A 14,933-nucleotide genomic window follows, 5' to 3' on the forward strand; every position below is an offset into this window, starting at 1 on the left:
CATTAGATACATTAAAACTACCAAAACTAAGCTCAGGTTATGTTATCTAAATATCATTTTAATTGGACTCTCGAGTGTCAAAGAAAATCTGTGCACCAATCAAAGTCTGAACGGGTTTAATTAACAAAAAAGTTATTATCTATGAATCACAGATTCAGTCAGGAAAACGGTCCCACTGCAAACCATAGCGGAGCAAATTCATTAAGCAAAGGTAAATATATTGGGCCATATTTCATTGTCCGGTGGACTTGCACCTGCCTGACAACGTCACGGAACCGACCAACCTCCGGTCGGCGGCCCCGACCACCTAATCACGATGCGACCACACGTGGTGCAGTCGCATACTCCCATTCCTCTATGAGAGCTTGTGTAACGGCTGTAAACCGGCCATAACACAAGCTCCCATAGAGGAATTGGAATCTGTGTTCATCCCTGCACCCCGTGTAGGTGCCTGCCACAAGGTGCAGCAATCAACAAGGGGGCACCTATGACACCCCCTCAGACCCCACACGGAGACCAAAAACAGTAAGGGGGACCTGCCAGGGGACCTCAAACATTTTTTCTGACTGGGTTTCTATGTCAGAAAGGCCGGCATGGAAACTCAGCCGGAAACCATGCATCATAATCCAGAAGGCGGAAACGTCTTCCCTTTGGATAATTGGCCGGATCCTGACTGGCAGACAGGCTCCTGGAGGCAGTCGGAAGCCAGCCGGAATAGCCAGCCGGTTTCAATTCTGAATTGTAATCAGCCGGCCAGAAGTGAAACCAACGATCTCAGTTGTAAGGCCTCCGACCTAAGGTCAGTGGCCTTATGACCAAGATCGTAATTGGGCCCACAGCATTTTACTTACAGGCTACACATTTGTGATCACATAACTTCACAAAACCAAGAGAGTATATACGTCTAGGTCTAGAGTCATAAGAAAGGAAGACGATGACCTTCAGTTGTAACAGAAATGTAAGCATTTTTGGCAGAGCAAGCTAGCCAACACTTTCTCATCTAAGAAGCCATGACCATCATAAATGGTATGTAAGCTCTTTACACTTTCATCAATTTGATCGATCTGTTCGTGAATGCCTAAAGAAAAGTTTTGTATGAAAGTAAAAAAACATTCTGACCCTACAAGTGTACAAACTTTAACTTCGGTAGCCAAAGCAAAATTGAGAACTGTCCTAGTCTGTAAAATTGCAGCTTGTGTTTCTAATTGGTCAAAGATCAATCTATTGACAATTTCAATCAAACTCCCAGCCTCATCTAATACCTTGGCTAACTGTTGGATTTCATAGATAGACTGTGCTACTCCCTAGATATTCAATAGGTTAGTAAAGAAGCCAGTAACTTGGGATATTTCTCTAGTCAGCTTTAGATCATCTCTGTCAGTAAGGAGTTTTGCAGGAGTGTATCTTACGCCAGATACAACTTAACAGTTTCAGGATACTGATAAGTCCTTGAGAAACATGCACAGGCTTTATTTCTGCACACGTAGTATGAGCAAGGTCTTACAACAGCCCCACTATGTACCATCAAAGCTTCAGAAATATAGATTGTTCTCAAACAGGTTTGCGATAGTGAAGACAGTCTAAGGGACTGGCTCAGTACGCTTAGGTATGATCATTCTGCTTTCACTATACCCAAGACTCTCACATTTCCAATGTTCCAAACCAATTGTTATGTCATGTTGTGCATGGTAAACGGACACATACCCCTGCCCTGAGTGCCTAATTGCATATGAAACTGGCATTCTGATGATTATTTTAGATCCACCATCATGCTCATCTAGCGTGTACATGGATGCCTGGGCCTGTTCCTGGTAAGGCAGCATCTAATATTCTTTCTGTGATTTGAAGGGGCGCACCAAGAACCCAGTGCAGCTTGGACTATTGTCCAAGTATGGGGTGCATCACATAAAGTGGTGGTCGCAACACACTGTGTTCTGTGAATCAGTAGTGTAACCAGACATTTTTCTCTGTGTCAAAGAAAGGCAAGCCTACTCGCCTCTCTCATATAAAGTCCGCTTTTATGTGAAACTAGGAACCTTTCACCGGCAACCTGTGTGAATGGTTAGTGGGTGTATGTGCTGTGAGTGTGAGTCTGAGACCTGGGGCAGAGGATTCAGTTTGGATGCCCCTGGTTTAACATGGCACAAGATAGGGGATGAGGACAGGTTCCCCAGACAGTGGAATAGTACTGCCTGCATTCTGGTAGCTGGAGAGTGGAGAACCAGACGTCGAAGTAAGGATGAATGGACTAAAGTATGCAAAAAAGTGGTGGATCGAATGCTTGAATTAACCCCAGCCACTGTTAATACTTTGGACTGCATCCTAGTCCATTGTTATTTTGCACACCATGATGCCTCAGTTGGGACCTAGCCATATGCAAATCAGTTTTGATCCCGCTCCAATGGGAACAGTCCAGCCCGTACTGCCAAGCCATGTCCTCCCTGAACTGGAACACAAGCAACCCAGGATTGGTTTCACCCTTCTTAGGGCTCATAAGCAAGTTATAGCTTTGTTCCAGTGACACAGTGTGCATAAGGCCCATGTCTGGACATACCCGTCTCACTCAAGGCAACACACTAAAGTATACAAAAAAGTGATGGATGGAATGCTTGAATTAATCTCAGTCATTGCCAATTATTCAGGCCACATCTAAATCTGTCATTGTGCACACCATGCCACCTCAGTTGGGACCTAGCCATATGCAAATCAGCCTTGACCCTGCTACAATGGGTACAGTCCAGTTCGAAATGTCAAGCCAGGTCTTCCCTGAACACAAGCAACCCAGGAATGGTTTTGCCTTTCTTAGGGTTCATCAGCAAGGTATAGCTTGCTTTCAGTGACACAGAACCATGTCTAGGCATACCCGTCCCAGTTAGGACGGATGAATGCTTGAATTAATCTCAGCCACTAGTAATTACTCATATGACATACCAACCCATTGTTATTTTGCACACCTGTGTGTGGATGGAGACAGGGCTACCTATAAAAATTCAATTAGCACCTAGTTCGGAAAAAAAATGTCTAATTGGTAATTCCAGAATGCTGTAGTTTGGTAGAAGGTAAGGGTGAGGGGAGGAACTGCATGTTCTGGTGTTCAAGGTGAAGAAATCTCTAGGGAAGGCTTCTCCTTTTGTCTGTTTCTGATTAGTGCTTCAGGAAAGATGATGACAGCAATGGTTTTGAAATCTCACATGTTGCTCGGGATACTCCTGTTTGGACACCCTCTTTGTAACTTTCTATGAGAGCCCAAGTTTAAAATGTGGATTCCATACCACTACACTTTTTTCCAGTTTGACATTCTTCCTGCTCAAGGAGAGCAGTTCAAAGAACTTTGGTGCACGTAGGACTGGTGTCTGCCTGACAGCCAGTCTCCTAAAGTTGAAGAGACATCACCTAGAGTCTGTACTTTCTGCTAGAGAAACTGAGGGTGTGCCAGAAGAGCCTAGAAGTCTGCCTGCTGATAGAGGGAAGGAGCATGGTTGGCCCTCCAGAAGAGACTGTCCCATACATGACAATAGACCCGATTCACGCAGGAGACTTCTGATTTTTGAAGCCAAAAAAGACTGTATTTCAGCTGTCAACTACCTAAAATGGTCTCACCTTCAATATAAATCAATAGGGAAAATACATTCCTCTGACTTGTTTTCAAATTCTCCCATTTTCCTGCTCTAATATATTGGCATGCATGCTGTACAGAAGAAAATGTTGAGCACGGTCCTAGCATGAGGTGCACCCAGAGAAAGCTGATGAACACAGACAGTGAATCCAATGCTAACCAGTGCAGTGAAGGGATTCCCACGATCTCTCTGAGTGGGTCCTGTTTAAGATGTATTAAAGCATTTACAAGATCAAATACTACAATGTTACCATGCAATCTACCATGGACTCAAGAGACTAGTTCTGTTTCTGCTGATATTTGGAAGTGAAGCTGCGTTTCCATCGAAGCAAGAAGCCCTGTTCGGCTGAAGGCCACAACTATTGAACACTATAATACTAACAGAGGTTTGGGTCTTTAATTATACAAAGCATTAATAACACATATAGAAAGTAATACAAGAAGGAAATACAGTAAAGAAAATTATCTCACAAAAAACAAACCATAACAATTTGAAAAAAAGAAGAATATTGATACCCATCGAAAATGTATGCAATTTTTTACCAAGACCATAATATAAATATACAATCCAACCTTAAACAAATGGTGCTCACACAATTACATAAAAGACAAGATCAGAAACCACAATTATCAGTGTAAACAGAAACACAATGGCCGAGACAAATAAATTCACAGAAAAATTGATTGGACAAAACACAAAACCAGGTGAGACAATTAATACATCCTCTTGAATAAGTGCCAAAGAAATGAGTCACTAGCATTTTGACCAAATAAAATTTGTATGGTCATCAACAGGACAAACACAACAACTGACAGAGCATCCAACAAAACAATGCTTAAGATCTTATTCATGTATATAGGCAAAAAAAAAATTGCCAATAGAAAAATAATACATTTCATCATAAAAGCTCTGAATTAGTCAGGAGTCCAGTCATAAAAGTACAGGAACAAGGAAGGAGTAGGGCAACGGAAAACATCTCGGCCCTCAGACAGATGCCGGAAAAACTCAATGGGCTGCACAACAAGAGATAATTTTATATCTATTCGAAACTACGGCCCTGCATCTATTTTGGACGCCATACAAGCCATATTTATTATGTATTATTTTTTTTACCCTATTTTCATGAATGAATCTGTTGTTCTGCTTTCCGTCCATCAATTGTGTGTCTTTTGCTTCCTCGCCCTAAGTGAGCAGGGTATGCCCAGACGTGGGTCCCAGGCTCACTGTGCCACTGGATTCAAGCTATCCTGGCTGATAAGGGGTGAAACCCCGAAACCCTAGGATGCTTGTTTCCAGTCCAGGGAGGACCTGGCTTGGCAGTTAGGGCTGAACTGTTCCCATGAGGCACACGGTCAAGACTGATTTGCATATGGCCAGGTCTAAACTGGGGTGGCATGGTGAGCAAAAGAATGATGGATTTAACCCAGATCTCTTGACTGGGGTGAATGTTTTGATTTGTTCTGCAGTCCTTCCATCAATTGTGTGCCTTTTGCGTAATTTTAAAGTCAGCCCTGCTTTGCAGGCTGCTTTTAGAATAAAACTGTGTCCAAATTTGACTTTGGAATTAAAAGTACTTCCAAAGTCTTAAACTACCTTTCTATTTCAGATATGTCACCATTAGGGTCTGTCCTAGGTGCCCCTACGGTAGGGTGCCTTGTTATAAAAAGCAGAGACATTATAAAAGATGTTTTATATGCCCTGGTGAGGGAAATACAGCCAATTTTGTTTTCCCCATTGTAGTGTTGGTAGCTCCATAGGCTGACATAAGAAGTCTTTATTAAAGTTTTATAAAGCCTAACATTTGACAGGAGTGAGCGAGGACAATAATTCAAGGTATCAAAATAACTGTCACAATAAATCCAACAACTTGCCAAGGTTAGATTTATTATAACTATTGCAGGGAAGTAGTTCTAGAACCTGCTTTCTTGAAGTTGCCAAACAGCCCTGTAGTAGCCTCTTCTGATTGGTGAGTCTTTGACAAGCTGAGCCAACCTGCTCCTGATGAGGTGTGAAGTGGCCTGGGATGAACCAAAGTGGTTCAGGTTCTGCAGTGCTTAATTTGTGCCGGTGCTTTCCGGTGCTTAGCACCGGCACTTATTTATCAGGCCCGTGTCTACACCTGAGTGGCAACACACATCGACTGCACGTCGTGTGTCAAAAAAATATAATTGACTGCAGTGTTCACAATATGTCTCCCGAGTCCCCAGTGAAGATTGCTGCTGAGCCAATAATACATCCATGCCAATTAGACTTCAGTGAAGTCAGTGTTACCGGTGATCGGGCCACTGACTGGGCTAGATTCGGTTCTGTGGGGCTGCGGCAGCCATGGCAGCGTGCGTAACATTTTTTAAACTTTAAGCTCCGGCGCACACACACTCAAGTCACGACACACAGGCAATTCAAAATGATGTCAGCAGCACTATTATTTGAAGCAGCCACTGTGTCGCGCAGTTTACAGCAGCAGGCCTCTTCTTATTAAAGGCAGTTACCCAGTAAGTAAACAAACCAACACTGCTTTATCTTAGGAGTGGTCACCGTGCTGGTTGGTATGAACCAACTCAGAGTCTGAGCAATCATGTCACCGGCGCCGGGCACCGTGTGCAATCCCCGGGTCAGGAGGCTGGAAGGCAGGTCCTTAGCCCCTTTCTGTATACTTGTCTATCTACTCATTGACTTCCATCTGAAGTGCTGTTTATTCGTGTTATATTTCAGTATTTGAATACCTGTTCTCCCCAGTGGCTCTCGGGAGCCGTCCTGTGGGTGGTCCCAAAAAGCAAGCATCGAGCCTTGCCATCCACACGGCTGGTGGGATGGTGAGACTATAGCACAGACTGGCAGCTCTGGGGTAGTGGTGCACTGAGGCCTGGAAGAGTAGATTGTGTGCGAAGCTGCAAGCAGGATTCATAGTGACCCTGGGCAAGTGGTCGGCATAGAAATGGAGAAAAGAACATTTGCTTTAGTTGCTTGATCAAACTGCAGGGCGTATTGGAAATCAGTAATATTGCCCTCCCTTCAACGTTCCCAGTAAAGCAGTTCTGTTGTTTAACCACACGCTGCAGTGACGTCCTCAGAATATGCAGGATACATCTTCCTCTGTCAAGCATTTTGCTGTCACCCACAGGGGTAAAATACCCATAGACCTATTTGAAGTTCTTTACGTAACTACTAGATAAGGTGTTGGTGTTACGTGTTTTTTGTTTTCAACGTTTGATTTTAGTTCAATCTTGCTTTTTCATGAAGTCAGTGCTAACAGTGCCCTTGATTTACCTAGGACACATTCTTGAGTTTGTTACATTCTTTGGCATATTTTGTCGACCGGAAGAGCTTGATCAAGAATATAGAATATTCAAACCGTCAATCAATTTTTGATATGACCTGGAAGCTTGGGTCACCAGATGACTGCATGGCTCCAGGACATCACAATTCCTATTCCAGTCTCCTCTCTGTTGTTTAGCAAATTAATGTATTCTGGGAGTTGTAGGCAGTGCACTTGAACTAGATTTCCAACATACCCTAATAAACATGATCTGCTAAAGGGTGAAAAAGTTATATTCTTGTGAAATAACAGTGCTTAATTTGAACCGGGCACTTGCTTTTCCTCATTAGATATTGACACAGTGGCTCCCGGCGAGAGCAAGTGAGGGGAAAAATACACAAACGGGAAAGGAGAAGTAAAATAAATATGGAAAAAGTGACAAAGGGAGAATGCAGGTATCAACAATAGTGAGCTAAAGAGGCAGGTAGTGTCTGGTAGTAGATTAACGAGGCCTGCGATTAATTCTGGACTACGCAGCCTTGGTATTCAGTGCGTAGACATTTAATAGCACCATTCGAGGCCTTTGGAGCACAGCTGTGGGCACTCTCACTCATTTCTCTTACAGATTAAGCACTGGATAAGGTCACCTGAACTCTTCGCCTGAGAGTCCTTCTGATGCTGTAGTCATATGGCCCAGATTGTCCTGGTATTTTGACACAGTTTATCTTAATTTAAGTTATATATTGTTTTTGTTTCCAGCCCAGGATGCCCTGCTTAAACATCGTTATTGTACAGTGGGCCTGCTTCCTTGTAACGCCTGAACACAACTCAGAGGGACAAACAACTCAATAACAGCATGAAGAGAGGTTCAAATGTTGTTTGTATTGCTCCATAATTTGCAGGAAAGTATAGCATTTGGAGAGTGATCATTTGTAGCGAAGGTGGGCAATGAGGTCAGTGCTGTTGATTGCTTCTCCACTGCCAACCCCGGTACCCAGGCATATCTACAGGGTGAGCAAACCAAGCAATCTGAAAATTAAATAGGCCTGTGAAACCACTTAATGTTTTACATAGCTGTGAGGTTTCTCATTACCAGGGTCCTAGGCTGCAGCTGTGGCCATCTTCTTCACAGTGAGATCTATGCAACTGCACAGAAGCAACAGCTTATTTGTTCAGGAGCACAGAAACCTGCTGAGACAGTATCAGCTCACAGAGAAGTTGCAAAACTTCCTCAACTGACAGAAACAGGTGCAAGAGGAGTTCGGTCAGCAGGTCTGGAGCCTCTCAGTTCTATGGTCCGCTCGTAGTGTAATGCTTGAATCCAAGCTGCAGTCCATGGCACTTTACAGCAGTGCCTGGTAGGGTTCTCACTAATGGGGTTAGTGTGCTGATTTTAACTGATGAACCCTCATGTGCACCTAGTTACCAGGCTGCAGATTGTGAACGGCTACAGCTGGGGAGGTGGGCAGGACAGCTTGTACCTGGGTACGGAAGCTGTTGAGACAGCAAATCTTTGCTGCATAGTCACATCATCATTCAGATGCAACTCAAGCAAATCTAGAGACACTGGGGAGAACCATTGGATGAAATATTAATGTCTCGTAGGGACTCAGTTTAGACCTTTGCTTAGCAGTGGCTTTAATTGACCAGAGTGCCAATGGTAGGGTTTTGAGCCACTTAAGCTTTGTTTCCCTGCATATCTTAGCTATCTTGTTCTTAAAAGTCAGTTGAATCTTTATAATCTCACAGGACTCAGGATAGTGTGCTCAATGTAAGTTGTGTGTGGTCTATTGCTCCCAACAGTGTGATGGTCACCAATCAGAGTGAGTTACTCTAAATCAGAATTTTACAAAATGACCTATTACTGCCATAGGTCGATCCATAAAAGTCTTTGCTGGCCTCAGAAATGCCGGTCACAAATTGAGGTGATTTGTTTTTAAACCCATTTTCAATACATCTGTCAAATAATCTTTGACTAAAGACAGGATAAAGTGAGTACTTGTGTCACTCCCTATCTGAAGAGTAATTATGAACCTGTGGATAAAGTCTCTAAGCAGTTTCTTGGCTATGGAGAAGGTGTCTGTTTGAGAACATGGGTAGGCTTCAATGCCTTCACATGAGATGCATACTAGAACCAGTTCATAAACATAAGAACATTCCCATGAGGAGCGGGGTCAACACTGATTTGCATATGGTCGAGTCCAAACTGGGATGGCGCGGTGAGCAAAGAAACTATGGATTAAACCCAGATCTTTGTGAGTGGGGGTAATGTTTGTATTGTTCAGCATTCCGTCCATCATTTGTTCTTTTTGATGATGTCGCCTTAAGTGGGAAGCGAATGCCCAGACGTGGGTCTCGTGCTCACTGTGCCACTGGATTCAAGCTATCCCAGCTGGTTGGTGGTGACCCTCCTGAAACTGGTCCCAGGGTGCCTGCTGGTCCAGGGAGGACCTAGCTTGGCAGGTCGGGCTGGACTGTTTTCATGAGGAGCAGAGTCAAGACTGATTTCCATGTGGTTGAGTCCAAACTGGGGTGGTGTGGTGAGGAAAGAAATGATGGATTAAAGCCAGATCTTAGTGACTTGGGTGGAATGTTTGCATTGACCAGCATTCCGTCTATCATTTGTTCTTTTTGCTCTTGTCACCCTGATTGGGAAGGATGTGCCCAGACGTGGGTCCCTTGCTCACTGCGCCACTAGTTCAAGCTAGCCTGGCTGATGAGGGGTGATACCGGGAAACCGGTCCCAGGATGCTTGTTTCCAGTACAGTGAGGACCTGTCTTTGCAGTTTGGTCTGGGCTGTTCCCATGAGGAGCAGGGTCAAGACTGATTTGCATATGGCTGGGTCCAAACAATGGATTAGACCCAAATCTTTGTGACTGGAGGTGAATGGTTGCATTGTTCAGTATTCTGCCCAACATTTTTTCTTTTTGCTTTTTGTCACCCAAGTGGGAAGGGTATGCGTAGACATGAGTCCCGTGCTTAGTGCACCACTGGATTCAAGCTAGCCCGGCTGATGAGGTGTGATACCCCAAATCCAAGATGCTTGTTAATGGTCCAGGGAGGACCTAGCTTGACATTTCAGGCTGGAATCTTCCCATGGGAAGCAGGATCAAGATTGATTTGCATTTGGCTAGGTCCTAACTGGGGTGGTGTGGTGAGCAAAAGAAATTAGGAATTAAACCAAGTTCTTTGTGACTGAGGGTGAATGTTTGCATTGTTCAGCATTCCGTCCATCCTTTGTTTTTTTAACTCTTTCCAACATGCCAGGCTTGGAAAGTTGTACATGAATGACAATACTGTTGGGCAGTGGAATGGAAAGAGGGGGCAAACCAATGAGTACTTTCGGCACAAACCATGCCATTTCTGCTTTAGTGGATGATACAATGGTACAGTCGGGCAAGGTTCGGGACAAGCACCTTCGGGGCAACCACCTCTCCTTTCCTTGTCCCCCCACACACCATCTGAGTCTCTTTTACAGTCTTTCTTTATCCACAAAATGTTCTCAATATTGGGGACACTTACATGTAGTTGAGGAAGATCATCTAAGGAGGTTATGAGTGGCCGGCAACATGAGACACATACAAAGTAACTTCAGTATAGATAAAGAAGATTTTTTATTTGTTTGATCAACAAGGGAATTGCCTCTAGATATCTTATCTTGTGAAGGCCGATGAGCAGCATGATTAACAGTAGTATGTTTAGATGGTAGTTCAAGAGCATTCACTAAATATTTTACATAGGACCCCATTTTGATGGGGACTCCGGCACAGGCAAGGAACCCAAAGTGAATCCCGAAATCGTAGGCGACCGCAAAGGCATATTTCAGATCAGTTAATATTGTTACAGTTATGTAATGTAATGTAATGTAATGTAATGTAATGTGAACTTATATAGCGCGGCTACCACTCCAAGGAGTATCTTGGCGCTAATCCAACCAGATGAAGTAGTTGGCAGAGGCGGACACATTCACGCTAAACACTAAATATCTACACCATTGCTGAGCAAGCTGCATCAGTAAGGGAAAAAACCCATGTTTTTAGAACCCTCCTAAACTGAGTTTCCTGAGACAAGGATCGTATAGAAAGAGGAAGCTTATTCCAGGCCTTAGCCCCCAATACAAAAAGAGATTTACCACCTTTTGTGGCTAGCTTGAATCTGGGGGTTGTGAGCAAGTTAAGACCCGCAGATCTTAAGCACCGTGCCGGATGGTAACGTCTAATACCATTGCATAGATATTTAGGACCTTGGTGATGGAAAGCCCTAAAAGTGAGTAAGAGGATCTTAAAAAGAATCCTTTTACCAATTGGAAGCCAATGAAGCGCATTCAATGCTGCTGAAGCTGATGACTTACGGGGCCAGCGTAGTACTAAACGGGCCGCAGCATGTTGGACCATTTGCAGTCTGTGGAGAACTGATTTATTAGCTCCAGCATATAAACTATTACAGTAGTCCAACTTGGAGGTAATTAAAGCAACTGCGACCGTTTTCCTAGCTGGCAAAGGAAGAAGATCAAAATCTTCCTTAAAGCTTTTATTATGTGGAAGCATGAACCAGCTACAGCAAGCGCTTGTTGTTTGAAGGATAATTGGCAGTCAAACTTAATGCCCAGATTTCGGGCAGAGGTAATGGTCTTAGGAGGGGCTTCTACATCATCAGGCCAACAAGTAATCGGGGAAAACAAATTTTGCTTTCCGAATGGGATGATTTCAGTTTTGCCAGCATTGCATTTAAGATGATTATCAGTCATCCAATTAAATGTTGCTGCTAGGCACTCTTTAAGATTTTTCTCGGTACCCGACCGCTCACTATCTAGAACTAGGATAAGCTGAGTATCGTCAGCATAAGAAATTGTACTGATCTGAAAGCTTGAGATCAGTTTTACCAGGGGAACCATGTACAGATTAAAAAGTAACGGACTTAAACTTGATCCCTGGGGAACTCCAGAGCTGAGGGCCTTGGCCTCAGATTGGAAACCACCTAGCACTGTAGTTTGGCGTCTGTCTGTAAGGAAATTTCTAAGCCAAGCCAGAACCATCCCGCCTACTCCTGCGGCAGCCAGCCGGTTCACGAGGATGTTATGTGAAACCGTATCAAAGGCTGCCGACAGGTCGAGTAGGATTAAAACAGCTTTCTTTCCCTGGTCCATGGCCATGCGAAGGGTCTCTACTGTAAACAGCAGGGCAGACTCGGTAGAGTGATTAGACTGGAACCCAGACTGATTTGGATGCAAGATATTGTTTTCTTCCAGGAAGCTCGTAAGTTGGTAGTTCACGAACTTCTCAGTCATTTTGGATAATGCCGGGAGCAGGGAAATCGGCCGTAAGTTGGAAAGGGTGGTCGGGTCAGCTAATGCCTTTTTATGAAGAGGCTTGACAGCAGCAAGTTTCCAATCATTTGGAACGTCAGCCGTGGCTAAAGATGAATTGATAATCCCATTAATAATGGGGTTAATTGCTATTGCTAAGGTCTGTAAGACCGAAGGAGGGCATGGATCAAAAGGAGATCCAGATTTGCATGCCAGAATAACTTTAAGGGAATCTTCCAAGGAAACATGAGAGAATGTTTCCAAGCCGGTTAAGCACTTCTCCCTTTCTGTTTCTTCAGCAGTTCCTGAGGTAGGGGATATTGGAGGAAAGGTCCTCACAATATCCAATATTTTGTTCTCAAAATAATCTGATATTTCATTACAGAGTTTTTGGGATGGCGGAATTTCCTGTAAAAGAACTGAGGGATTCATAAAATCCTTGACTATTTTAAAGATTTCTTTTTCTTTTTTCCCTTGAGCTGCCATAGAAATGGCCTGTAGGTAATGGGCTTTCTTAGCTAACTTTATACCTGCATGGTATTTTCTTCTAGCCCGTTTATAAGTGTCGCGAGCAGAAACTTCATATTGCCTGCGCCATCTCCGTTCCAGTACTCTTAACTCTGTCAATTCTAATCTCAAGGCAGGTGAGAACCAGGGGGCCCTCCTTTTAGTTGTACTGGAACTCGAAGTCTGAAATTGGATAGGATCTAATCGATGGCCTGCCGTAGTTATCCAATCACAGAAACTATGGTTATCTGTAGATGTGTTGCCTGTTGTCATCGGTACACTAGATATAAGAGATTCGATCACATCAGGTCTTCTGGATAATTTCTTCCAATTAGGTTTGCGTGTTAAATTGGGAATAGTTATGTTATTTGTACTAGGTATCATAGTTCTATGATTTGATAAAATATGAAAAGGTATCAAAAAAATGGTCGGACCAGATCTGGGAACAAGGTGACTTCACGGCAATCCTGGTAGAATTAGAACAAATGCAGTCCAAAGTGTGACCTCCTGAATGTGTATGTTCATGGGTCAAAAGAGTAAGTCCCAGGACGTTAATAATCTCCATGAGACAGTCGACTCCTGGGGCTATAGGAGAATCAAGGTGCAGGTTTAGATCTCCCAAGATCGTAAAGTTGGAAAATCTAAGCACTAAGTCACTTAGCACATCTCCCACACTTTCCAGAAACTCCTTCGAGGGGCCCGGAGGGCGATAAATTAATACACCAGAAAAGGTGAATGACTCGTGAATGACCAGAGAAAAAGCTAGCGCTTCGGCTCCTTTAATATCTACCAGTACGTAAGAAGAACATTTTAAGGAGTTGCGATGGATAATAGCAATGCCCCCTCCCCGTTGTTCAAGTCTGTCTAAACGCTGAATAGAATAGTCCTGCGGTAAGGCTATGGCTAAATCAGGATTACACCACGGCTTAAGCCAGGTTTCTGTAACCAAAAGCCAATCAAGCATGTTGTCCGTGATCAGATCATATATATTCTGAGCGTTTTTGCAGAGCGAACGGGCATTTATGAGGCCACTTCGTATTACCATGGGATTAGCAACTGTTTTAATGATCGGGTCACGAGTGTCCACAGCGTCATAATGCTCACTGGCGTCAGGATTAGGCATGTTATCGGTAGCCAAGTCCCTACGACACGAGAGGCAGGGTACAGAGCATGACTGAACGACCGTAGTCCACATATCTATACCCGCAGCGATATAAACAAGTGACTTACGCAGGGTCTCCCGTCTCCGCGCCTCCTTAGCGCTGACGGGCGCAGACGGGCAAGACTCTGGCCCGACTCAGGCACGAGTCAGGCACTACCGCTGGGCGTTACCGCTGTGCGACCAGATAAGAGGGTCAAATAGTATCTCCCCTCCCGTCTGCCTGAGCTCTAGAACGCTCAGTGCAATGGCGCTACAAAACTATTCAGGTACCCCCAAGATGGCGGCGAAAACCGAATACTCCGCAAAGACAGTCCGCTAAAACAGCGGTGATGACACAATTTATAGTGCGAGAGTGTGGGCGGAATGAAATGCAGCTAAAACCAGGGTAAGAACAAATTAACTAACTAAAATACAAAAAACGGGTAATGATTTAAAAAGGCTAATAAACACCTGTGCAAGCACGCGTAAGCGCTAGCAAGTACAAAGCGCCGCGATCGTGAGTCCAGCTATCCCTCAGGTAGAACATGCACAAGTAACAGTAATTAGTTCTGCTGCTTGAGCAGAATTAATTCATGTTTTGTAAAGGACAATTTTCAATTTGATGTAGAGTACAAACAACATAGCCTACAATTAAAGTTTTCCTCCAGACTTCTAGGTTCTCAGTAATAAAAGGAGGTGTTGCAGAGTGGTCACATGTCCCAACTCAGTCCCTCAAGTGACTAATTGGGTATCTCAGTTTCTCAAGGGTGTTTTTCAATTCTAGTAACTGAGATTTTTGCTTAAACTTTATAGCTTCCTTGTTCCAATTGAGAAAGGCTGCACACTGGTCTGGATCAATTTATACTTAGGATTAATCACTTGTTTTGTTACGTTATTTAAGTGCTTAATGTCAAAGATACCTTCTTCTTAAAATTGCCTTTAATCCTCACTGCTAGCACACTTGACCCAAAATACTTGAACGTGCTTTTGCCGTACCAGTGGTACATCACATAGGTAGCAGCCCCTTTAGTTGGGACTTTTGAATCATTTGGGGGCCATATTATCAAGGAACGTCGATAACATTATCGCCGCTTTGGCGGCAGGAA

The 14,933-nt window shown here is 43.8% G+C and overlaps 1 protein-coding gene across 2 annotated transcripts in view; it reads right to left on the reverse strand.

Moving 5' to 3' along the window:
• Positions 1 to 14,933, reverse strand: part of LOC146832701 (cytochrome P450 2J5-like) — a 323,369-nt gene that overhangs the window by 136,186 nt on the left and 172,250 nt on the right. The gene's annotated exons all lie outside the window — the stretch shown is intronic.

The sequence above is a fragment of the Triturus cristatus genome, chromosome 5_1 (assembly GCF_964204655.1).
Source record: "Triturus cristatus chromosome 5_1, aTriCri1.1, whole genome shotgun sequence".
Taxonomy (NCBI): Eukaryota; Metazoa; Chordata; class Amphibia; order Caudata; family Salamandridae; genus Triturus; species Triturus cristatus.